At 39.0% G+C, this 25,143-nt stretch overlaps 2 pseudogenes; both read right to left on the minus strand.

Annotated features, from left to right (window-relative positions):
• Positions 1–18,700: 18,700 nt before the first annotated feature.
• LOC141569805 (U2 spliceosomal RNA) lies at positions 18,701–18,807 on the minus strand (annotated as a pseudogene).
• A 1,991-nt stretch (positions 18,808–20,798) lies between these two features.
• LOC141569809 (U2 spliceosomal RNA) lies at positions 20,799–21,000 on the minus strand (annotated as a pseudogene).
• Between the last annotated feature and the right edge of the window lie 4,143 nt (positions 21,001–25,143).

Raw genomic sequence — 25,143 nt, forward strand, 5'->3', positions numbered from 1 at the left:
CTGTATTACATCATCTATAAATCCCATTGTGTGTTCATCACCCAGAGTCAGTTTCTAGAAAATTTTTTGGCATATGGCTGCTCATAGTAATTTCTTATTTTTTTTTATATCTGTGTTGTCTGTTGTCACTTCTCCTCTTTCATTTCTGATTTTATTAATTTGGGTCTCTCTCTCTCTATGAGTCTAGCTAAAGGTTTGTCAATTTTGTTTATCTTTTCTAAAAGCCAGCTCTTGGATTCATTGATCGTTTGTAAAATTTTTATTTTTTTTTCTGTTTCATTTATTTTCGCTCTGATTTTTATTATCTCCTTCCTTGTGCTCCCTTTGGGCTTATTTTGCTCTTTTCCAGATCCCTTAAGTGTGAAGATAAACTGTTGATAAATGGTTTTTGTTTTTTCAGGTAGGCCTGCATTGCTATGAATTTCTCTTAGGACTGCTTTTGCTGGATCCCATAGATGGTTCATAATGTTTTCATTTTCGTTTGTCTCGAGATATCTTGATTTCTTCCTTGATCTCATTGTTATTCAACAATTACTTTAAACGTAAATGGATAAATGCTCCAATCAAAAGAAAGGATGTTTGAATGGATAGGAAAACAAGACCCTTGCATATGCTGCTTACTGGAGTGAAACTCCAAATTGAAAGACTGAAAATAAAGGGAAGAAAAAATATTTTATGAAAATGGAAATGAAAAAAAAGCTGGGGTAGCAATACCTATACCAGACAAAATAGACTTTAAAACAAATGGTATAACAAGAGGCAAAGAAGTACCCAGTAATCCCACTTTTGTGTATTTATCTGAAGAAACCCAAAATGCTACTTTGAAGGAATGTGAGCATCCATATTTTCATTGCAACATTGTTTACAATGGTCAAGATTTGGAGGCAGCCTGGGTATCCATCAATGGATGAATGGTTAAAGAGGAGGCAGTACATATATACAATGGACTATTGCTTGACCATGAAAAGAGTGGGTTATTGTCATTTGTGATGGCATGGATTGACCTGGAGGGTATTGTGCTGAGTGGAGTATGTCAGACAGAGAAAGACAGAGGCAATGTAGTTTTCCTTACCTTTGGAATCTAAAGAACAACAAAAAAACCAAACAAAAAGAAACAAGCTCAGAGATACCGAGAGCATTTTTAGGTTGCCAGACTGGAAGGGTTAGGAGTGGGTGAAAAGGGAACAAATTAAGAAGTACAAATTGGTTTTAAAGAGTAGTCATGGGGATATAGGATATAGCATAAGGAATATAGTCAACAATATTGCAATAACTATGCAAGGTGTCAAATGGGTACTAAATTTATCAGGGTGATAAATGGGAGAGGAGTTGGGGTAGTGCAAAAGGTGAGGGATTAAGAAGTACAAATTGATAGTTACGAAATAGTCATGGGCATGTAAAGTAAAGCATAAGTTATATAAGCAATAATGTAGTATTAACTATGTGTAATGCCAGGTAGGTTCAGCACTGGTGAGGGGATCACTTCTTAAATTATATAAATGTCTAACCACTGCGCTGTACACAAGAAACTGATATAAAATAATATTGAATGTCAACTATAATTGAAAAATTTAAAAGTGTGGGGAAAAGATGAAGGGAGTAAGAGGTTCAGATTTCCAGGTATAAAACAAATAAGTCATGGGGATATAATATACGCCATGAGGAATATAATCAACAATATTGTGATGGGCTGGTACGGTGTCAGACGGTTGCTGGACTTATCACGGTGATCACTTTTAGGTATGTAATTGTTGAAAAACTGTGGTATACACCTGCAACAAATATAATGTTGTATGTTAGCTATATTTTAATCAGTTTTTAAAAACGATTACAATTGATAAATGAATTCAGTAAAGTAGCAGGATAAAAATTAATATTCAGAAATTGGTTGCATTTTTATACAGTTATCATGAACTATCAGAATAGAAATTAAGAAAACAATCTTATTTAAAATTGCATTAAAAATACTAATAACACAATAAAAGAAAATTACAGACCAATATCTCTGATGAATACAGATGCAAAAATCCTAAACTAAATTCTAGCAAATCCAATGCAACAATACATTAAAAAGATTATACATCATGACCAAGTGGGGTTCACCCAGGAGGCACAAAGATGGTTCAATATACACAAATTGACAAATGTGATACACCACATAAACAAAATAAAGGACAAAAATTACATGATTATATAAATAGATGCATAAAAGCATTTGACAAGATACAACATCCATTTATGATTAAAACACTTAATAAAATAAGTATAGAAGGAAAATACCTTAACATAATATAGGCCATATATGACAAACCCTCAGCTGGTATCATAATTAATGATGACAAACTGAAGCCCTTTGCTCTATGTTCAGGAACACGACAGGGATGTCCCTATCACCTCTGCTTTACAACATAGTACTGGAAGTTCTAGCCAGAGCAATCAGGCAAGAGAAAGAAATAAAAGACATCCAAATTGGGAATGAAGAAGTTAAATTGTCACTCATTGCAGATGACATGATGCTATATATAGAAAACCCTAAAGACTCCACCAAAAGCTATTAGAAATAATAAACGAGTACAGTAAAGTTGCCAGCTCCAAAATCAATATACAAAAATCTATTGCATTCCTATAAACTAACAATGAAATCTCAGAAAAGAAATGGAAAAAAAAAAACACACCACAATTCCTTTTGCTCTTGCAACAGAAAGAATAAAATACCTACAAATAAACTTAACCAAGGATGTGAAATACTTATATACTAAAAACTATGACATTTCTAAAAAATTGAAGAAGACACAAAGAAATGGAAAGACATTCCGTGCTCATGGATTGGAAGAATCAACATAGTTAAAATTGCTATATTACCCAAAGCAATGTACAGATTTAATGCAATCCCCATCAAAATCCCAATGGCATTTTTCAAGAAATAGAACCAAAAATCATCAGATTTGTATGGAACCACAAAAGACCACAAACAGCCAAAGCAATCCTAAGAAAAAAGAACGTTTGAGGTATCACACTCCCTGACTTCAGCTTGTATTAGTGTGCAGCAATAATCAAAACAGTGTGGCATTGGCAGAAAACAGACACACAGACCAATGGAATAGAACTGAGAACCCAGAAATAAACCCACATAAATATGGACAGATGATTTCAACAAAGACTCCCAATAAATTTTAAAGTATTTAGAACAAATTGATCAGTAGATTCAAACAAAGAAGATAATGTTAATAGATTTAGAAGGTAGAAATAGGTTTAGGAGGTAGAATATTTAGTCTTGAGATGTATGAGATTGCTCAGAGAGAGAGAAAGTACATAACACATTTAATGTGATGGGTAAAGCAGTGAGCGGATTTAAGCTTACTTTGAGGTTTGTGTCTTGGGTGACTGGGTTGATGCTGCCAATAACTCTTTAAGGTTGATAATAAGTTTAGGAGGAAGAACAAGTACTAAGGCATGATAATAAAGTCTATTTGGACATTTATTTCAAACGCCATAGTGTTTCCTTGACCTGTCATTATATATTTTATTTTACTTTTTAATTGTTTTTAATTACATTTGACATACAATATTATAGTAGTTTCAGGTGTACAACACAGTGATTAGACATTTATGTAACTTATGAAATGATCACCTGATAAGTCTCATAGCCGTCTGACACCATACCATATTATTGACCATATTCTACAGTGTTTTTATACCTCTATATTGTCATTTGACTAAAGAAGAGTGATCTTGGAGTCTAGAAGCCTGGGTTCTGGTCCTGATTTGACTGATTTTAGGCACTTCACCATTATGATCATGCTTTTTTCTCATCCTTAAAACGAGACTAGAGTTCCGGAAAAATGGAGGCGTGAAGTGAGCCTCTGTAAAGCTCCCCTGGAATTTACAACGAATCGAACAACAAAAACTCCACAAAGGACTCCCTGCACAGCAGACAGGCAAGATGAAGAGGCCCACTACCGACTGAAATCACCTACAGGTGGGAGATTCGCGCGAGTGGAGGGAGGAGGAAAGGGAGAAGTGCGCGGAGACGGAGCCGCGCGGGCGCAGGACGCAGACCTCACTCAGTGCTCCGAGCTTGCTGCTTCCCGGAACTACCACAGCTGCGAGTGACGGAAGAACTCGGACTGCTAGGGCTCCGCTTGTGGCCCACAGGGCTGAGGGACAGCATATACCACGGCTGAACCCAACGCTCATGGCAGAGACCTCGGAGAAAAGACTGAGGGAAAAAGGCTGAAAACGGTGGTTTAAGCCCGCACTGCCAAGCAGAGAACGGAGCCTTAGGCACTGAGACTAGCCGCCTCCTCCCTCCCAGAGCTCGCCCGCCCCCACCTGCCCGGTGCTAGAAGCGAAACAGTAGCAGTGTCAGATCAAAACAACAGAAAATTTGCTGTTTTGAGAACTGTGGGCAGACACAAATTCACAGCCCAACTAGTTCAGCAAAGGGAGAGAGCTGTGGAAGCAGGACCGGCTGTGGTGGTGGTTGCCGCCATTGCTCTGGGCCACCTCTCACAACTCACCCGCCCTGACCCCACCTATCTGGGCGGATCCCTGCAGGAGTAAACAGAACTGCTGAAACATACGGGCTCTGAATCAGGAGCTGGAAGAGCTTTGGAACATCAAAGCTCTCCGCATACCCACCGGGACACTGCGCCCTGTGACCTAGACGAACTATTAACAGAGGAGAAGCCAGTCTCCCAGGGAATCCCCATTGTGTGAGAAGCAGGAATAGTGCAGAGAAAACATAGCACTACCGTGTGGGAGAAGAAAAATAAATTGCAGTTGGAGAAATAATAAAACATTCTACCAACAAGTACTGGAAAACAAAAGAAAGACCTCTTCCTATCAACCTGTTGCAGAAGTCACTCCTGTAGATGTCTAGGAAGAGAAATAGTAAACCAGTAATCGCCATGAATAACCAAGGCAACAAGATAGCTCAGAAAGAAAGTGAAAAATGTCCAGAGAAGGCACTTAAAGATACAGAAATATGTGACTTAAGTGACAGAGAATTCAAGATTGCAGTTCTGAAAAAACTCAACAAGATACAAGAAAACACAGATAGGCAGTTAAATGAACTCAGAAACTCAATCAAAAAACAGCATGAGCATTTTACTAAAGAGATTGAAATTTTAAAAAAGAACCAAAGAGAATTTCTGGAGATTAAGAACTCAATAGAAGAAATTAAGAATGAAATAACCAGCTTAGGTAGTAGAGTTGACCAGATGGAGGAAAGAATCAGTGACATCGAAGATAGAAACCTGTAAATGACACAGATAGAAGAAGAAAGAGACTTGAGACTTAAAAGAAATGAAAAAACTCTACAAGAACTTTCTGACTCCATCAGAAAGAGCAATATAAGAATAATGGGCATACCAGAAGGAGAAGAAAGAGAGAAGGGAACAGAGAATATATTCAAACAAATTGTCGATGAGAACTTCCCAAATTTGTGGACAGAACTGAACCCTCGAATCCAAGAAGCAAACAGAACACCTAGTTACCTCAATCCCAACAGGCCTTCTCCAAGGCACATTGTTTTGAAGCTGTCTAAAATCAACGACAAAGAAAGAATCCTCAAGGCAGCCAGGGAAAAGAAGACGGTAACTTACAAAGGAAAGCCCATTAGATTATCATCAGATTTTTCAGCAGAAACTCTACAAGCCAGGAGGGAGTGGAACCAAATATTCAAACTATTGAAAGAGAGAAATCATGAGCCAAGAATAATCTATCCAGCAAAGATATCCTTTAGATATGAAGGAGGAATAAAGACTTTCCAGACATACAGAAGCTGAGGGAATTCTCTAATACACGACCTGCACTACAAGAAATACTAAAGGAGGCTATTTGACCACCATCAACAGGGACAATTTGTGGCAACCAAAACTCAAAAAGGGGAGAGTAAAGGCCTGAACCGGAATATGGGAATGGAGAAAGTAAGCGTACTGAAGAAAATGGAATACTCTAAATATCAAACTTTCTTTTACATAAACTTAAGGGTAACCACTCAAAATAAATCCAGAATTGAAATATATACTGAAATAAAAGAAGAAACAGAGGGAAACATCATAGAATACCACCACACAGAAATAATAGACAACAACAAAAGGCAAAGAAACAATGGAGACACAGCCTTACCAGAAAACTAAAGATAGAATGACAGGAAATCCTCACATATCAATAATCACCCTAAATGTAAATGGACTGAACTCACCAATAAAAGGCACAGAGTAGCAGATTGGATCAAAGAACTAAACCCAACCATATGCTGTCTCCAAGAGACACATCTCAGCTACAAGGACAAGCATAGACTCAAAGTGAAAGGGTGGAAATTGACACTCCAAGCAAATGGTACCCAGAGAAAATCAGGTGTAGCCATAATGATATCAGATGAAACAGACTTCAAGGTGAAAAAGATAACAAGAGACAAAGATGGACATTTCATAATGGTGAAGGGACTGTACAACAAGAAGACATAACAGTCATCAATATTTATGCCCCCAATCAGGGAGCACCAAATACACCAAGCAACTACTAACAGAACTAAAGGGAGAAATTGACCAAAACACAATTATACTAGGGGACTTAAATACATCATTGACAGCTATGGATAGATCATCCAAACAGAAAATAAATAACGAAATAGTAGCCCTAAATGACACATTAGATGAAATGGACATAATTGACATTTATAGAGCACTTCATCCTAAAACATCAGACTATACATTCTTTTCTAGTGTACATGGAACATTCTCAAGGATAGACCATATATTGGGACATAAAATCAGTCTCAACAAATTTAAGAAGATTGAAATCATACCATGCATATTCTCTGATCACAAGGCTTTGAAATTGATATCAACTGTAAAAAGAAAGCGGAAAAACACAAATACATGGAGATTAAACAACATACTTTTAAAGAAGGACTGGGTCAAAGAAGAAATTAGAGGAGAGATCAAAAGATACATAGAAACAAATGACAATGAAAATACATCCTACCAAAATTTTTGGGATGCAGCGAAAGCAGTTTTAAGAGGGAAATTTATCTCATTACAGGCCTATCTCAAGAAACAAGAAAACTCCCAAATAAATAACCTCATGTTACACCTTAAAGAACTAGAAAAGAAGAACAAGTAAAACCCAAGGTCAGCAGAAGAAAGGAAATAACAAAAATTAGAGCAGAACTAAATGAAATAGAGAACAAAAAGACAATAGAAAAATTAATGTGACAAAGAGCTGGTTCTTTGAAAAGATTAACAAAATTGACAAACCCTTGGCTAGACTTACTAAGATAAAAGAGAGAAGACACTGATTAACAAAATCAGAAACGTAAAAGGGAAGTTATCACGGACACCACAGAAATACAAAGGATCATCCAAGAATACTATGAAGGACTATATGCCACCAAATTCAACAACCTAGAAGAAATGGACAAGTTCTTAGAAACATATAGCCTTCCAAGGCTGAACCATGAAGAACTGGAAAATCTAAACAGACCGATCACCAGTAACTAAATTGAATCAGTCATCCAAAACCTTCCCAAAAGCAAAAGTCCGGGACCAGATGGCTTCACTAGTGAATTCTACCAAACCTTCAAAGAGGATCTAATACCAATTCTGCACAAACTCTTCCAAAAATTTGAAGAAGAGACAGTACTCCCTAACTCATTTTATGAGGCCAACATTACCCTGATACCAAAACCTGGTAAGGACAGCACAAAAAAAGAAAACTACAGACCAATATCTCTAATGAATACCGATGCAAAAATCCTAAATAAAATTCTAGCAAATCGAATACAACAATGCATTAAAAAGATTATTCATCACGACCAAGTGGGGTTCATCCTCGGGCACAAGGATGGTTCAACATACGAAAATCCATCAATGTGATACATCACATAAACAAAATAAAGGACAAAAATCATATGATTATATCAATTGATGCAGAAAAGCATTTGACAAGATACAACATCCATTTATGATTAAAACACTTAATAAAATGGGTATAGAAGGAAAATACCTTAACATAATAAAGGCCATATATGACAAGCCCTCTGCTAATCTCATAATTAATGGAGAAAACTGAAGCCCTTTGCTCTACGTTCAGGAACACGACAGGATGTCCCTATCACCTCTGCTTTTCAACATAGTGTTAAAGTCCTTGCCAGAGCAATCAGGCAAGAGAAAGAAATAAAAGGCATCCAAATTGGGAATGAAGAAGTTAAATTATCACTCTTTGCAGATGACATGATGCTATATATAGAAAACCCTAAAGACTCCACCAAAAAGCTATTAGAAACAATCAACTAATACAGTAAAGTTGTTGGCTACAAAATCAACGCACAAAAGTCCATTGCCTTCCTATATACTAACAATGAAATCTCAGAAAAAGAAATAAAAAACAATTCCTTTTGCAATTGCAGCAAAAAGAATAAAATACCTAGGAATAAACTTAACCAAGGATGTGAAAGACCTATATGCTGAAAACTATAAGACATTTTTGAAAGAAATTGAAGAAGACACAAAGAAATGGAAAGACATTCCGTGCTCATGGATTGGAAGAATCAACATAGTTAAAATGGCCATATTACCCAAAGCAATATACAGATTCAATGCAATCCCCATCAAAATCCCAATGGCATATTTTAAAGAAATAGAACAAAAAAATCATCAGATTTGTTTGGAACCACAAAAGACCCCGAACAGCCAAAGCAATCTTAAGAGAAAAGAACAATAATGGAGGTATCACACTTCCTGACTTTGGCTTGTACTACAGGGCTACAATAATCAAAACAGCATGGTATTGGCAGAAAAACAGACACATAGACCAATGGAATAGAATTGAGAACCCAGAAATAAAACCACATAAATATGGACAGATAATTTTTGACAAAGAAGCTAAAAACATACAATGGAGCAAAGACAGCCTCTTCAATAAATGGTGCTGGGAGAATTGGATAGCCACGTGCAAAAGAATGAAACTGGACTGCTATTTGTCACCATGTACCAAAGTTAATTCAAAATGGATCAAAGACTTAAGCATAAGACCTGACACAATAAACTGCATAGAAGAAAACATAGGTACTAAACTTATGGACCTTGGGTTCAAAGAGCATTTTATGAACTTGACTCCAAAGGCAATGGAAGTAAAAGCTAAAATAAACGAATGGGACTATATGAAACTTAAAAGCTTCTGCACAGCAAAAGAAACCATTGACAAAATAAAGAGGCCACCAACTGAATGGGAGAAGATTTTTGCAAACAGTGCCTCCGATAAGGGGCTAGTATCCAGAATATACAAGGAACTCATGCAACTCAACAACAAAAAACAAACAACCCAATTGAAAAATGGGCAGAGGACTTGAAGAGACATTTCTCCAAAGAGGACATACAAATGGCAAATAGACATATGAAAAAATGCTCAACATCACTAATCATCAGAGAAATGCAAATCAAAACCACAATGAGATATCACCTCACCCCAGTCAGAATGGCTATCATCAACAAGACAAATAGTAACAAATGTTGGAGGCTGTGGAGAAAAAGGAACCCTCATACACTGTTGGTGGAATGCAGACTGGTGCAGCCGTTATGGAAGGCAGTGTGGAGGTTCCTCAAAAATTACGAATAGAATTGCCATATGACCCAGCAATCCTCTCCTGGGTATCTACCCAAAAATCTGAAAACATTTAGAGATAAAGACACGTGTGCTCCAATGTTCATTGCAGCTTTGTTTACGGTGGCCAAGACATGGAAACAACCAAAATGTCCTTCGATAGATGAATGGATAAAGAAGTTGTGGTATATATACACAATGGAATACTTTTCGGCAGTAAGAAAAGATGATATAGGAACATTTGTGACAACATGGATGGATCTTGAAAGAGTAATGCTTAGCAAAATTAGTCAGACAGAAAAAGCATAGAACCATGTGATTTCATTGATATGTGGTATATAAACCAAAAACAACAAAAGAACAAGACAAACAAATGAGAAACAGAAACTTATAGACACAGATAATAGTTTAGTGGTTCCCAGAGGTAAGGGGGGTGGTGGGTGGGGGGTGGGAGATGAGGGTAAGGGAGATCGAATATATGGTGATGGAAGGAGAACTGACTCTGGGTGGTGAACACACAATGGGATTTATAGATGATGTAATACAGAATTGTACACCTGAAATCTATGTAATTTTACTAACAATTGTCACCCCAATAAATTTAATTTAAAAAAAAAAAAAAAAAAAACGAGACTAACTGATCTCCACATATCATTCCCACTCTAATAGTTTTGGATAGAATGATGATATAAACTCTGTTTCTTGTATGGACTGAAGTAAAGATATACAAGGGAACAGCAGAGGGCATCATTATACAAAAGTAGACTCAGAACGTAAAAGCAGTCTGAAGAAAGGATCAGCATTTTCAGGTTGTAATGGATCTTTAAAAACAAGCTTATTATGTTAAGTGAAATAAGTCAGAAAGAGAAAGACAAATACCATATGATCTCACTTATATGCGGAATCTAAAGAAAAGAATAAGTGAATGAACTAATCAGAAACAGTTTTGGAAACATGGAGGAAAAACAGAGGGTTGCTAGAGGGGCGGGGGGGTGGGGATAAGGGGAAGGTGAGAGGTTTTGGGAACGTACAGAGGGATAGTGGATGGGGGGAGGGGGGTTCACACAGTGTCAGGGATATAAATGATAAACGTCTAAGTTTTGCTTTGTCTTGTGCACCTGAAACTAATTTAAAAAATAAATAAATAAATAAAAATTAAAAAAAAAAAAACCAGCTTATATTTGTATAATACTTTAAAAAATGAACAAAATAATTTACATATGGGTTTTTCAATATGTGATTTTTCTTCACCATAATTATGTGATCTGCACAGGAAATGGTTATCCTATTTTATAGATGAGGAAACAAACTCAGAGTTTTCCAGGCCCATAAAGCTGGTAAAAAGCAAAGATAGGAGTAAACCCAGATCTTTCAATTCATCGGTTTCAATTCACCAGCTTTAATGCTGGCCATGAAAAGGCTTGGGATTGTTTAGTTAAAACTAGAGATGTTAACGTCCTCTTTTCTATATGGTGAATGATTTATATACTACATATAGCTGTACAAACAATATGACTTCTTTATTTTCTCTTACTGGTCTAATCTTATTCAAGTGCTCCCCACCCCACTGGGGTATAGGTGGTATAAGAGACAGTTTACAGATTCTCCTAAAAATTGGAGAAAGGATGGCCAACTTTCAGTGCCATCCCATCCTGCCTGCCTCTGCTGGTGTTTGCTGCAAGATGGCTGGTCTAGACTGATTTCTGGACTGACATATATTGCATACAAGTGGTTCCATATGCCTTTTTGACATAAAATAGCATCCACTCTGGCTGTCTGCTGATTATGCCATTGCCCCTAGACATCAAGGCCCCCACCCTCAGTGGCCTTGTCCGACTTCCAGATCTCTGTTGGTCCCATGATCCCATCAGTATATCCATGACCCTTCGCTTGGGTACATAATAGGTGGATCAGTTTGGGTCTTTCAAGAAGCAGATGTCAAGGTGAGTTTAGATGTGCAAGATATTTATTGGGGGAAATACAAAGGAGGTATAAAAAGGAGGGAGCAGGAGTGAGCACAGAGAGTCTTCAGACCCCAGTGCCTGTCTGACCTTTGTGGAAGGAAAGAGGGAAAGGAAGCTTGGGTAGAAAGACTCTCAGACTGCAGCACCATTCTAAGAAAGTTTTTGCCAGGTCAATGGGGAATCCATGAGCCAAAGTAATACATTAAAGGAGTCCTGCATCCCTCAGCAATAAGCCAGTTCTAGTGTGCCTGTCATGTTCAATCATTGGCTAGGAGCAGCCTCAGAGAAGTGTGGCTTTGGTAGCAATGTGGTGATGTGTCCAAATAGATATAAGCTGGGACTGTCAATTATGCTTCCTGCAAGAGGTTTTCTTGAAGAAGATCTGAGAAGAATATTTACATAGCTGCCACAAGCACATAGACAACTAAATGTAGGATATAATGTCAGGTAGCGATAAGTGTTAGGAATAAAATATAAATCAGGATAAGGCCGTAAAAAGTGACTTTTGCTTGGAAGAGGAAGGAGAGCTCATATTTGAGATAACATGATCACAGAAAGCCTCTCTCAGGAGGTGACTTTTGATCGAACACCTGATTAAGGAAGAAAACCATGTGAAAGTTTGAGAAAACGGCATTCCAGTAGCAGTAGTCAGTGAAAAGCCCCTGAGGCAGGAATGAGTTTAATAACTTGAAGGAACAAAAAGAAACTCAACATGTCTAGAGCAGAGAGAGTTGGGGAGAAGTGGTAGGAGGTAAAGTCAGATATAAACAGGGGTCTCATAAGCCATGGTAAGCAGTTTGAATTTTATTCTGTAATTGGAAGTCATTTATGGGTTTCAGACAGGGGACAACATCTATACTAGTAAATCATTGCTCTGCTTTGTGAAGACTTGACTGAGGGTCATATGAGTGAATAACCATTTAGGTGGGGTTTAGAGAGACAAGTTCAGAGGCTATTACAGTATACCTGGCAAGAAGAGATGGTCTGACTAGAATGGGAGTAGTGGGAGTGAAAGGAAATAGTTAAATTTGTGATGTATTTTAAAGGTAAAGATGTCAGAACTTGCCAATGGATTGGATGAGCAGTAGGAGGGAAAGAGAGGGGCCCCTGATGATTCTTAGATTTGGGTCTTAAAAACACTTAGGGAGATCGGTAAGAAAGTTGGTAGGGTTTTTTGGGTAGTGAGGTGGGAATCAAAGGTCTGTGTTACATCTCCATGAATATAATAAAAACCACTGAATTGTATACTTTAAATGGGTGAATTGTATCATTTGTGAATTATATCTTAATAAAGTTGTTACAAAAAAACTGTATTAGGCCTGTTAGTGACTCTTAGCCATCTGGTGAACAGTTACATACCTGAGTCTAAAAGGGGGGAGAGATTCAAGCTGGGAATAAAATTTTGGGAGTCATCAGCATGTTGATAACATTTGTTTTCAGTTAACTATTGCTATGTTAAAAGAAACCGCAAATGTTACTGGCTTGAAGCAATAATGAGTTATTATTCCTCATGATTCTATGGGTTTGTCATGACTCATGTGGCTGCATTATCTGTGAGTTCAGGTGCAGCTGGTACATGCATGCCTGGGGCCTTGGTGCTAACTGTTGTCTGAGGCATTTTAATTCTCCTCGATGTGGTCTCTCTCTCTCTGTATGGTCCCTTCTTCATGTAACACAAGATTCAGACATGGGAACTGGCTTCAAAGAAAGCAGAAGCTGCTAGGTCTCTTAAGGGCTAGACCAAGAACTGTAACATTCTAATTTCACCACATTCTACCACATTCTGTGGGTCAAAGCAAGTTTCAACACCAGTCCAGATTCAAAAAAGAAAAGAAATAGACTTCACCTCCTTATAGGAGGTATAATGTGCACATACAGCAATGGGAGGAATTGCTGGTCATCTTTGCAGAAAATGCACCACAATATTTAAAGTCATGAGATTGTTAAGGGAGTGAATATATAGTTCACCCTTGAACAATACAGAATTGCACAGGTCCACTTATATGTGGATTTTTTTTTCTATAAATGTATTGGAAAATTTTTTAAAGATTTCTTACCATGAAGCAATCATATCAATTACACTAGGTAGACTACCATATTGCTTCTTCTTCATTATCAATGCATGAATCATTATACTTATAAACAAATATGAATTTCAATTTCAAATTATGTTTTCATTTTTTATGTCTAGTGTCAGTAATACATATAACATCTACAGTGTTTTGTATCATATAAGACAATATTGATGTAGGTACTGACAGATGATTCATCTTGTAAATGAACAACATAAACTTACAGTATTGATAAATATAGTACAACACTGTAAATCTATTTTCTCTTCTTTATGATTTTCTTAATAATATTTTATTTTCTCTAGCTTACTTTACTCTAAGAATATAGTATATAATACATATAACATACAAATTTTGTGTTAATCAGCTCTTTATGTTATTGGTAAGGCTTCTGATCCACACAGGTTGTTAATAATTAAGTTTTGGTGGAGTCAAAACATATATGTGGATTTTTGTTGGTATGGTAGGTTGGTGCTGCTAACCCTGAGTTGTTCAAAGGTCAACTGTAGATAGACATAATGTCTGAGTATTGAGGTCTGGGACACTCCAGTGATGAAGTGGAACTTGCGAATCAGGCTGAGAAATAGTAACCTATGTGGTGTAGGAAATCCAGGAGATAGACCTAGGTTCAAATCCTGGCTCTGCCACTTGCTAGCTGTGTTACCTTGGATGCTCATTAGACCCCGGGTAAGATTCTTAACCTTGCTAAGCCTTAATTTATTTATCCATAAAGAAGGATAATAATAGTACCTACTTGTCTATTCCTTTTCTTTATCACAAGGTAGAGAAATAATGACTGAATGACTGAATGAATAAATAGGTAGATAAATAAAAAATAAAATTGTCCTTTACATCAAACACAATGTAGCCATTGGTGACTTTGGGAAGTGAAATATTGAGATCAGAAGAGAAAATGATTGAGAGATAAATTAGAGCTTCTTTCAGGAAGCTTATCTATAAAGAAAAGGTAGGGGCTAGAGTAGAACAAAGTGTCGACTGTAAGGTTTTTTTTATTTCAAGATAGTAGAAAAGAAGGAGATCCTAATCAATCTGGAGAACCATCCAAAGACTAGCTGAACAGAAGTCCTATAACTAAGTATATAAAGAAGAAGGCACCTCAAGACTGGTAGAAAGGGCAGACACGCAAAATGGGCTGACTTCTCATCCACGTATGGTGGTCAAGAATTGGGAAGAATATCTCAGGTGCAGAGGTCCCTTCTAAAGAGTGAGGGGTCCCAGCACTACACTGGACTCTCCAGCCTGGAGCACAAGTGCCGGGAAGAGGATCTCCAATGCATCTGGCTGTGAAAATCAGCAGGGATTCCATCTGACCAGGTGAGAAAGAAGGTGGCTGGAAATCCACTCGTCCTCTTAAAAGGGACTGCACACAGAATCTCTCACTCCCAGGCACTCATCCTGGGCTCCGGAAAAGGGACTGTGGCTTGAGAGGTGACAGAGACATAGGGGAAGAGCCTGAATTGTGTGGCATCAGGGCAAGGGTTGGGGGAAAAACAGCCATTGTCCTTGTGTTGATCCCTACTACCCTGTAGCCAGTGGGTGGACTCCATGTTTCCTGTGTTGAGCCCTCCCTCCATCCAACCAAATCTGAATTTTCATTGGGCTGGTGAGTGTCACTCCACTCTGGTAGCTCCCTGGGACTCCACTCCACCCAACTTGCACAATGCCAGAGGCATTTTCACAGCTGGCAGGCAGCCAGGGTTAGCCCATGCTGCAGTTTTTCTTGGACAACTCTTGGGGGTCCATGGGTACCAGATAGGTGGCGGCTGGCCTTGGTGTGTTCTGAGACTTTTGCAGAGTTAAGCCAGGTGCAGAACTGGAGTCAATTGTGAATCTGTGTTAACCCACTGAACACCACTCACCCCACGCTAGTGACTCCCTGAGACCCCACCCCACCCTACCAATCTAGAGCTGCCAGAGGTAGTTTTGGCAGCTTGTGGGCAGCCAGTGTTGGCCCACACTGCAGTCCTCATTGGACAACTTTCAGGGATATGCGTTCCCCAGACAGGTGGTGGCAGGCCTTGGTGAGCTCTGAGTCTTTTGCAGAGTGGTGCCAGACTTAGAACTGGTGTCAAATCAGAGTCTGCATTAAACTGTTGAACACCATTTGCCCCATGATGGTGATTCTCTGAGACTACGTCCCACCCAACTCCTGTACCAACCAAGGCTTTTTCAGTGGCTGAGGCATATGGAGAGCTGGCAGGTGGTAGCAGGGCTTGGCATGCCCTAGGCCTTTTGCTGAGCTTCCCCAAGTCCAATATTGATGATGGCCAGCCTCATTTCCCAGCATGGAACCTTCCACACACCTCTAGGTCCACCAGTATCAGCGACAAACTATGGATTGTTTTTTAGCTCCTACCAGGTAGCCCCAGACAAGTCACAGGAAGAAGCTGGCCTTGGCCTGCACAGAAGCCCCTCGCAAGAGGCCCCAGAACCAGTACACATGATGGCCAGCTACAAACAACAACAGAACAGAACCTGATTGACCCCACAAGCATCACACTCAAAGAGTAGTGTCAGCAGGCACAAGAGCCCCCTGGGACAAATCTCACTTTATGGGGTCAGCCCCAAAACAACATCTCTGCTCTGTGGTCATGGCAAACTCTCACAGCCAGTAAGCATGAGGTCAATCCCACCCATACACGATACAAATTCCAAAACACTGATTATAACTTAATGAGAAACTTAGTGATAAATTTAAAAAACAGCTAGTAAGCATAAAAAAGGACATAGAATCCATAAATAAGAACCAGTCAGAAAAGAAGAGTGTAATAACTGAAATGAGGAATAAACTAGAAGGAATCAACAGCAGATTAGATGAAGCAGGGGATCAAATTAGTGATTTAGAAGACAAGGTAGCAGAAAACACACAATCAGATCAGCAAAAAGAAAAAAGGAATTTTAGAAATTACCATAGTTTGAGGAACCTCTGGGATAACATCAAGCATAACAGCATTTGAATCATAGGGGTACGAGAAGGAGAAGAGTGAAAACAAGGGATTGAGAATGTATTTGAAGAAATAATGACAAAAAGGAGAAGGCCCAAGATGGTGGATTAGATTAAGTAAACACTATTCCTACTACCTCCCAGGATCATACCAAAATTACAAATAAATTATCAAAAAATCAACCCCAAGAATTACCTGAAGACTAGCTAAACAGAACACATATAACTCAGTATCTATGAAACAGACAACAGCAAGACTAGTACAAGCATCAACTATATGGTGATGGAAGGAGAACTGACTCTTGGTGAACACACAATGTGATATATGGATGATATATTACAGAATTGTACACTTGAAAACTATGTAACTTTACTAACCATTGTCACCCCAATGAACTTTAATATAAAAATAAAAAAGACTGGTTGAATTGGTGGAGATGTCAAATGAGATGACCACAAAACCACAGATAGTGGTTAAGCACTGGGAGGGACACCTCTGTCGCAGAGGTCACCCCAAAAGAAGGAAGGGTCCCAGCCCCACACCAGACTCCCCAGCTCTGGGGTCCTGTGCTGGGAAGAGGAATTCCCACAACATCACGCAGTGAAGATCAGCGAGGACTCTGTCTGTCTATCCTCGTGAGACAGAAGGTGGTTGGAAAAACAGACACCCTCTTTGGGGAATATATGCAGACTCACTCGCTTGCAAACACTTACATGGTCTCTAGTGGAGGGGCAGCATCTTAAGAGGCACCAGAGACATACAAGGAAAGAATAAATCATGTGGCCTCAGGGTAAGAGCTGGGGGGACCAGCCATTGTCCCTGTGTAGAGCCTGCCTTATGAATACCCTAAAGAAAGATGCCATCTTTTGTTGTACTCTCCCCCAAAGGGTGAAATCTGAGACTGTACTGGTCTGGTAAAGTCTGTGCATGCACACCACATTGCTGATGCTTGCAGTTCCTGCCCCACGCAGCTGGGGCTGCATCACTGGGGGCACTCTCAGCTGCTGAGTGCCAGCCCGGCACCACGTCATGAGCTGCAGAAGCCTTTTGCAGCAACAAACAGCCTGGGTTGGCCTGGGCAAATTTTGGTAGTGAGCAGCATGCTACAACCTTACACTGCAGACTATCTTGGGTAATTCCTGGAGAGCTGGGGGACTGAGGCAAGTGGTCACGGGCCTGGCACTGGTGCAAGAACCAAAACTTCCTTAACTTTGTGGAAACAACCACCAACACCCTATAACTCCCTGGAACCCAATCCCACACACCTAAGGCTGCAACACCAGAGGAACTCTCAACGCAAGGTCAACCGGCCTGGCCCACGCACCTAAGGTGGCTCTTTCAAAAGCTGAGCCTTATGGGCAGCTGGCAGGTGGCAACAGGCATTAGGAGTCCTCGGCCTTTTTCTAAGATGGCATAGGCATAATACAGGTGGCAGCTAGCCTTAGTTCACAGGGAGGCCACTCCCACATGCCTGCAGGTCCAGCACAGGCAGCAACCAAACATGTATAGCTATATAATTGCTACTGGGTAGCCTGGGCCACTCACAGAGAAGGCTGTAATCAGTTTGTATGGGAGCCCCACCCAAGAGACATCAGACTCAACACACACAGAGGCTGGCACCAGAATACACCAGTACACTATATGATTATCCCAACATGTGGCACACACAAAGGGTAGAATCAACAGGCACAAGAGCCTGCTAGGGCAAACCCAACTAGGAAGGGTTAGCCCCCACCCAGCAATTCACACACTGTGAGTATAGCCAATCCTCACAGGCAGTAAGCCTGGGAGTCAATCCCATCCACTGATGCATCAAAAGCAATCTAGGTTCAACTATAACAAAAGAACATATACAATACACACAAGGGACACTCCTGGAACAGACACACATACAGGAGATCAGGGGGATTGTGCCACTGGTGCATACAGGACACATAATACAGAAGGCCACCCAGCAAAGACTGAGCGACATAGGAGATCTACCTAATACATAGAAGCAAACATAGAGAGGCAGCCAGAATGAAGAAACAAAGAAACATGTCCCCCCAAAAAAAAGAAGAGGAGAAACTTTCAGAAATGAAACTAAATGAAAGGGAAGCAAACAACCTGCCAGAGACAATTTAAAACATGTATCAGATATTAAACTGATAAGAATACATACTACACTTGATCTTATCCAAAAGACGAAGAAGTGATGTGAGGTATAGGTGAAATATAACAGAACTGTACACTTGAAACCCATGTAAATTTACTAACCATTGTCACAAAAATAAATTTTAATTAAAAAAAGAAAGAATTTTTTTAAAAAAACAACGCCTAAGGAACATACTGAGAATTTCAACAAAGATATACTTAGCATAAAGGAGGACATAGAAATCATTAAAAAAAATTTTTTTTTTCTATCAAAGTGGAGGCATGAGGTGAGCCTCTGTAAAGATCCCCTGGAATTTACAACTATTCGAACAACAATAACTCCACAAAGGACTCCCTGCACAGCAGACAGGCAAGACGAAGAGGCCCACTACTGAATTCACCTACAGGTGGGCAAATCGAGTGAGCGGGGAGGAGGGAAGGGAGAAGTGCAGAGACGGAGCCCCGAGGCGTCGGACGCAGACATAGCTCAGTGCTCCCAGCTCACTGCATCCCAGAACTACCGCAGCTGCGGGAGAGTGAAGAACTCGGACTGCTAGGGCTCCGCTTATGGCCCACAGGCCTGAGGGGGCAGCATATAACACGGCTGAATCCAACGCTCACGGCAGAGACCTCAGAGAAAAGACTGCGGTAAGAAGGCTGAAAAAGGTGGTTTAAGCCCTCACTGCCGAGCAGAGAACGGAAGCCTTAGGCACGGAGACTAGCCACCCCCTCCCTACCCTCCCAGAGCTCGCCCCGCCCAAACCTGCCTGGAGCTAGAAACGGAACAGTAGCAGTCTCAGATCAAAAGAATAGAATATTTGATGTTCTGACTGTGGACAGCAGACACAGATTCGCAGCCCAACTAGTTCACGCAAAGGGTAGGGAGCTGTGGAAGCAGGACGGGCTGTGGAGGTGGTCGCCACCATTGCTCTAGGCCACCTCTCACAACTAACCACGCCCCTAGTCCCACCTTTATGGGTGGATCCCTGCAGGAATAAACAGAACTGCTGAAACATACAGGCTCTGAATCTGGTGCAGGAGAAGCTTTGTAACTTCAGAAGCTCTCCGCATACCCACCGGGCACTGCGCCCTGTGACCTAGGCAAACTATGAACAGAGGAGAAGCCCATCTCTCAGGGAATCCCCCCATTATGTGAGAAGCTGGAATTGTGCAGAAAAACATAGCACTACAGTGTGAGAGAGAGATAAAAGGCTGCAGTCGGAGAAAAAATAAAATATTGTACCAACAAGTACTGGAAAACAAAAGAAAGATCTCTTCTTATCAACCTGTTGCAGAAGCCACTCCTGTAGATGTCTAGGAAGAGAAATAGTAAATCAGTAATTGCCATGAATAACCAAAGCAACAAGAAATCTCAGAAAGAAAATGAAAATTCTCCAGAAAAGCAACTTAACGATATGGAAATATGTGACTTAAATGGCAGAGAATTCAGGATTGCAGTTCTGAAAAAACTCAACGAGATGCAAAAAAACACAGATAGGCAGTTAAATGAACTCGGAAAAACAATCAAAGAACAACATGAGCATTTTGCGAAAGAGATTGAAATTTTAAAAAAGAACCCAATGGAATTTCTAAAAATTAAGAATTCAATAGAAGAAATTAAGAATGAAATAACCAGCTTAGGTACTAGAGTTGACCAGATGGAGGAAAGAATCAGTGACATCGAAGATAGAAACCTGGAATTTACACAGATGGAAGAAGAAAGAGACTTGAGAATTAAAAGAAATGAAAGAACTCTACAAGAACTATCTGACTCCATCAGAAAGAGCAATATAAGAATACTCAGAAAATGAACTAAAAGAAAAATTCCTTTTGCAATTACAGAAAAACGAATAAAATACCTAGGAGTAAACTTAACCAAGGATGTGAAAGATCTATATGCTGAAAACTACAACACATTTTTTAAATAAATTGAAGAAGACACAAAGAAATGGAAAGACATTCCGTGCTCATGGATTGGAAGTATCAGCATAGTTAAAATGGCAATATTACCCAAAGCAATATACTGATTTAATGAAATCCCGATCAAAATCACAATGGCATTTTTTAAAGAAATAGAACAAAAACCATCAGATTTGTTTGGAACCAAAATAGACCCCAAATACCCAAAGCAATCTTAAGGAAAAAGAACAATACTGGAGGTATCACACTCCCTGACTTTAGCTTCTACTACAGGGCAACAATAATCAAAACAGCATGGTACTACACTTGATCTTAGCCAAAAGGCCGAGAAGCTATAACAGCATGGTACTGTCAGAAAAATAGACACATAGACCAATGGAATAGAATCGAGAACTGAGAAATAACACCACATTAATATGGACAGATAATTTTTGACAAAGAAACAAAAAACATACAATGGAGAAAAGACAGCCTCTTCAGTAAACGGTGCTGGCAGAATTGGAAAGCCACATGCAAAAGAATGAAACTGGACTGCTATCTGTCATCATGTACCAAAATTAATACAAAATGGATCAAAGACTTAATTAAGCATAAGGCCTGACACAATAAAATGCATAGAAGAAAACATAGGTACTAAACTTATGGACCTTGGATTCAAAGAGCATTTTATGAATTTGACTCCAAAGGCAATGGAAGTAAAAGCTAAAATAAACGAATTGGGACTATATGAAACTTAAAAGCTTCTGCACAGCAAAGGAAACCATCAACAAAACAAAGAGGCCACCAACTCAACGGGAGAAGATTTTTGTAAACAGTGCCTCCAATCAGGGGCCAATATCCAAAATATACAAGGAACTCATGAAACTGAACAACAACAAAAAACAAACAAACCAATTGAAAAATTGGCAGAGGACCTGAAGAGACATTTCTGCAAAGAGGACATACAAATGGCAAATAGACATATGAAAAAATGCTCAACATCACTAATCATCAGAGAACTGCCAATAAAAATCGCAATGAGATATCACCTCACCTGAGTCAGAATGGCTATCATCAGCACGACAAATATTAACAGGTGTTGGAGATGCTGTGGAGAAAAAGGAACCCTCATACACTGTTGGTGGGAATGCAGACTGGTGCAGCCGTTATGGAAGGCAATGTATAGGTTCCTCAAAAAATTAAAAATAGAATTACCTTATGACCCAGCAATTCCTCTCCTGGGTATCTACCCAAAACTTCTGAAAACATTTATGCATAAAAACACATGTGCTCCAATGTTCATTGCAGCTTTATTTACGGTGGCCAAGACATGGAAACAACCAAAATGTCCTTCGATAGATGAATGGATAAAGAAGTTGTGGCATATATACACAATGGAATACTTTCCGGCGGTAAGAAAAGATGAAATAAGACCATTTGTAAAAACATGGATGGATCTTGAGATTATAATGCTAAGCCAAATTAGTCACACAGAAAAAGCAGAGGACCATGTGTTTTCACTGATATGTGGTATATGAACCAAAACAACAAAAGAACAAGAGAAACAGTTGAGAAACAAAAACTCATAGACACAGACAATAGTTTAGTGGTTACCAGAGGGTAAGGGGGGTGGGGGGTCGTAGATGAGGGTAAAGGGATTCAAATATATGGTGATGGATGGAGAACTGACTCTGGGTGGTGAACAGGCAATGGGATTTATAGATGATGTAATACAGAATTGTACACTTGAAATCTATATGACTTTGCTAACAATTGTCAACCCAATATACTTTAATTTCAAAAAAAGCAATAGACAATGTCCAACATCCATTTATGATTAAAACACTGAACAAAATGTGTATAGAAGGAAAATACCTTAACATAAAACAGGCTATATGTGACAAACCCTCAGCCAATATGATAACTAATGGCAAAAAATCAAAGCGCTTCACTCTACATTCAGGAACACAACAGGGCTGTCCCCTATCACCACTGCTTTTCAATATTATTGGAAGTCCTAGCCAGAGCAATCAGGCAAGAGAAAGCAATAAAACACATCAGAATTAGGAATGAAGAAGTTAAATTGTGTCTTTTTGCAGATGACATGATTCTATATATAGAAAACCTTAAAAACTCAGAAAAGCTATGAGAAACTTTAAATGAACACAGTAAATTGCTGGCTACAAAATCAATTTACAAAAGTACACTGCATTCCTATATACTGACAATGAAATCTCAGAAAAAAAATTTTTTTCAAAATTCCTTTTGCAATTGCAAAAATAAAATAAAATAAAATAAAATACCTAGGAATAAACTTAACCAAAGGATGCGAAAGACCTATACCCTGAAAACGACAAGATATTTTTAAAAGAAATTGAAGAGGACATGAAGAAATGGAAAAACATTCTGTGTTCATGAATTGAAAGAATCAACCTACTTCAAATGGCCATATTACCCAAAGCAATAGACAGATTTAATGCAATCCCCATCGAAATCCCAATGGCATTTTTTAACGAAATGGAACAAAAAATCATCAGATTTGTTTGGAACCATGAAAGACACCGAATAGCCAAAGCAATCTTAAGAAAAAAGTCAGAAAAAGCAGAGAACCATGTGATTTCACTGATATGTGGTATATAAACCAAGAACAACAAAAGAACAAGACAAACAAATGAGAAACAGAAACTCATAGACACAGACAATAGTTTAGTGGTTGCCAGAGGGTAACGGGGGCGGGGGGTGGGGGGTGGGAGATGAGGGTAAGGGGGATCGAATATATGGTGATGGAAAGAGAACTGACTTTGGGTGGTGAACACACAATGGGATTTATAGATGATGTAATACAGAATTGTACACCTGAAATCTATGTAATTTTACTAACAATTGTCACCCCAATAAATTTAATTAAAAAAAAAAAAAAAGAAAAGAAAAAAGAACAATAATGGAGGTATCACACTCCATGACTTTAGCTTGTACTACAGGGCAACAATAATCAAAACAGCATGGTTTGGGCAGAAAAACAGACACATAGACCAAAGGAATAGACTTGAGAACCCAGAAATAAAACCGCATAAATATGAACAGATAATTTTTGACAAAGGAGCAAAAAACATACAATGGAGAAAAGATAGCCTCTTCAATAAACGGTGCTGGGAGAATTGGAAAGCAACGTGCAAAATCATGAAACTGGACTGTTATCTGTCACCATGTATCAAAATTAATTCAAAACGGATCAAAGACTTAAGCATTAGACCTGAAACAATAAACTGCATAGAAGAAAACATAGGTACTAAACTTATGGACCTAGGGTTCAAAGACCATTTTATGGATTTGACTCCAAAGGAAAGACAAGTAAAAGCTAAAATAAACGAATGAGACTATATCAAACTTAAAAGCTTCTGCACAGCAAAAGAAAACATTGACAAATTAAGAGGCAACCAACTGAATGGGAGAATGTTTTTGCAAACAGTGTCTCCGATAAGGGGCTAATATCCAAAATATACTAGGAACTCAGGCAACAAAAACAACAAAACAAACAGCCCAATTGAAAAATGGGCAAAGGACCTGAAGAGATATTTCTCCAAAGAGGGCATACAAATGGCAAATAGACATGAAAAAATGCTCAATATCACTAATCATCAGAGACATGCAAATAAAAACCACAATGAGATATCACCTCACCCCAGTCAGAATGGCTATCATCAACAAGACAAATAGTCACAAGTGTTGGAGAGGCTGTGGAGAAAAAGGAAACCTCATACACTGTTGATAGGAATGCAGACTGGTGCAGCCACTATGGAAGACAGTGTGGATGTTCCTCAAAAAATTATGAATAGAATTACCATATGACCCAGCAATCCCTCTCCTGTGTATCTACCCAAAAAATTGAAAACTTTTATCCATAAAGATGCATGTGCTCCAATGTTCATTGCAGCTTTATTTACAGTGGCCAAGACATGGATACAACCAAAATGTCTTTCGTCATTTTTTGAGGAACCTCCACACTGCCTTCCATAGCGGCTGCACCAATCTGCATTCCCACCAACATTGTATGAGAGACAATTTAATTTCTTCATTCCCAATTTGGATACCTTCTATTTCTTTCTCTTGCCTGATTGCTCCGGTCAGGTCTTTCAGTAGTATGTTGAAAGCAGAGGTGATGGGCGACAGCCCTGTCTTGTTTCTCAACGTAGAACGAAGGGATTCAGGTTTTCACCATGAATTATGATATCAGGTGAGGGTTTGTCATATGTGGCCCTTTTATGCTAAGGTATTTTCCTTCTGTACCCATTTTATTAAGCGTTTTCATTATAAATGGATATTGTAGCTTGTGAAATGCTTTTTCTGCATCTATTGATATAATCATATGATTTGTGTCCTTTATTTTGTTTATGTTTTGTATCACATGATCTATTTACATATGTTGAACAATCCTTGTGCCTCTGGGATGAACCCAACTTGCTTGTGATGTATAATATTTTTAATGCATTGTTTCATTAG

The sequence above is a fragment of the Rhinolophus sinicus genome, chromosome X (assembly GCF_036562045.2).
Source record: "Rhinolophus sinicus isolate RSC01 chromosome X, ASM3656204v1, whole genome shotgun sequence".
NCBI lineage: Eukaryota > Metazoa > Chordata > Mammalia > Chiroptera > Rhinolophidae > Rhinolophus > Rhinolophus sinicus.